The following is a 2,687-nucleotide window of genomic DNA, read 5'->3' as shown; positions in this document are numbered from 1 at the left end:
CACCGGTGTGCACTGGCTGGCATCCACCTGGACAGGTGAAGGTGAAGCATTTCTGCAGGTTATTGTCGCCATTGATGAGACGTGGTCACGAGCCTACGAGCCTGAATTAGAGCATCAATCGAATGAATGGCGTCATCCAGGTTCGCCACGTCCACAGAAATTTCGACAGCAAACTGATGCTGATTGTGGCATACGACTACCTTTGCCGACTTCTGGAGCGACACCTCGTCCACATTTATTGCGAGACGATCGCTCTATCGCGTTGCACGACAACGCACGTTGTCCCGTCGCAAACAATATCTAGCTCTTATTGTAACGGTGACATTGGGAGGTCTTGGAACACCCTCCATATTCACCGGACATGTCGTGACTTAGACCTGTTTCCGAGATATTTTGTTTCTATCTGCTTTACGTCGCACCAACACAGATAGGTCTTATGGCGACGACGGGATAGGAAAGGCCTAGGAGTTGGAAGGAAGCGACTGTGAGGATTCGAACCCACTACCTCCCGGATGCAAGCTCACAGCCGCGTGCCCCTCACCGCACGGCCGCCGATTTCCTGACGAGGCATCTGTACTCCGCGCAGTAGGGCGCTCCGTCACTGTCATCAACAGACAGCTTCCCAACTTTTGAGAAGAGGTAAGAGACTTTGCAGGTGACTACATTGAAGGAATGTTACTTGTTTGTTCATTAAATATTGCGTTCTATCAATATTGCAAATATTTTATTTACAGCCCTTGTTTGTGGATATTATCATTGTCCTCTTTGTTGTTTTCATGTTTTTATTACACCTTACAGAAGCAAGCCAATGTACTGCGGTGCGTTTCTTTACCTGTTGTATTAACTTGCATAAAAATATTGTTTTTTACAACGTACCATCATAATACCTATAGCATGTCCTAAAATTATCATTCTCTGCTGTCCCATGTGATCGGGAATTCTTATTCTCCGACTTGACATACCGATTTTTATTAAATTCTGTTTATCCATTTTCTCGTGACTTGGTGCTGATATGGACTTAGTACCAAAAATCTAAATTGATGAATATGTCTGTGATCATAGCCAGTACGATAAAAATGTATAAGACCTAAATGATCGGAAATTTAATACTACTGTATATAACTTTAGTTATGTAGTATTTATCGATACGAACACTAATAACATAAATATTTGAGAATTAAAATTTTAGGCCTTTCCCTAAACTACCACTTCACTCAGCGTGAATAAAATTATTTATGGCCTACATCATGACGACTTATTCCCCGTCTTTGCATACCGATTTTCATCAACATAGTATTACGAATAACTTAAATATTTGAGAATTACATTTTAGGCCTTCCCCTAAACTACCATTTCGCTCACCGCGAATAAAATTATTTATAGCCTAGATTGTGACGACATATTCCCCGACTTTACATACCGATTTTCATTAGCTTTTCTTCATCCGTTTTCTCGTAATGCGTCTACATACATACATACATACATACATACATACATACATACATACTGCGCCGTTCCCGCGTCCAGGCAAGGACACAAGAGATCCAGACTAGCTCTAACTTCAATAACTCCGGTGACTGAGTTCTACGGGTGTGAGTTCCGCAACAGAAAAACGTCCAGGTCAATCAACGGTATTCTCTAACTAACGCAGAAAGACGTCTCTTACTCGTATTTAGTTAGGTACCATTCCCATTAATTCTTAAGGAAATCGTCGTCGATCGTTACTACTACAGTCTTACAACTAATCCTTATGCTAAGAACACAGAGAAAGAGTTTTTAGGTTTCACCATTCAAAATTTATTTAAATATTAAATCAGATATTCAAGAAATTATTTCAAAATTTTACTAATGAAGTAGCCTTTGTAATGAGTGACTCATTGTCGACCTAGTAATCCATGTCCGTCGATAACTTTGGAAAAATCACGTCTTTCGACTTCACCCCAAATGATTGAATGCCTTCTCGGCTTAAATAGCTTCCTTTCTTAGTACTCATTCATCTCCGAAATCATCAATTAATAGTGTAAATGACATGTAACATGTGGGAAGATTCTTAAAAAGAAACTGCCCTATCCTCCTCTTTCAACTCACCTAGCGAGTTGGGTGATGAGTAAATAAATTAAATTGAACATAGCTAATAGTATCTACAAGTGCCTTCTTGGCAAGAAAATGAAACATGAAAATTATTTACATTAAAAATGTAGGATGCATCCACAGAAAAGAAAAGAAAACTCCTATCAATTATTATTTACAGTCTTTCTAGTTGTATTCCTTTGAGAAATAAAGAATCGCATATGGAATTTCTGAGCTAATGTTCAGTCAAGAAATGGAGTTCCATTTGTTTAAGTCAACCATTCTTGGAAATCGCATTAGATTATGGTAATTAACACTTGATATTTATTCTAAAAACTGTCACATTACTTAAATTTTCACTGACTGATTGGCTGTCTGTAGTTTTAAGACTATCAATAAGGCTATTATAAACTCTTCTTGCGTTGTTCTGACAAGTACACACGTATATGTTTTACGTCTTAAATATTGATCTCTGCCTATCTAGTCGCTTCTTAGACACTCATATTTCCTTGCGTTACACATCATGAGCTAAGCTACGTCCATTGTAAGCCGTAATCATCCAATAAGTAACATCTTCGCAAGATTTAATTCATGAATTTAAGGTAATATGACCTTAT

The sequence above is a fragment of the Anabrus simplex genome, chromosome 12 (assembly GCF_040414725.1).
Source record: "Anabrus simplex isolate iqAnaSimp1 chromosome 12, ASM4041472v1, whole genome shotgun sequence".
Lineage (NCBI taxonomy): Eukaryota > Metazoa > Arthropoda > Insecta > Orthoptera > Tettigoniidae > Anabrus > Anabrus simplex.
Note: the sequence above shows the minus strand (reverse complement) of the source record.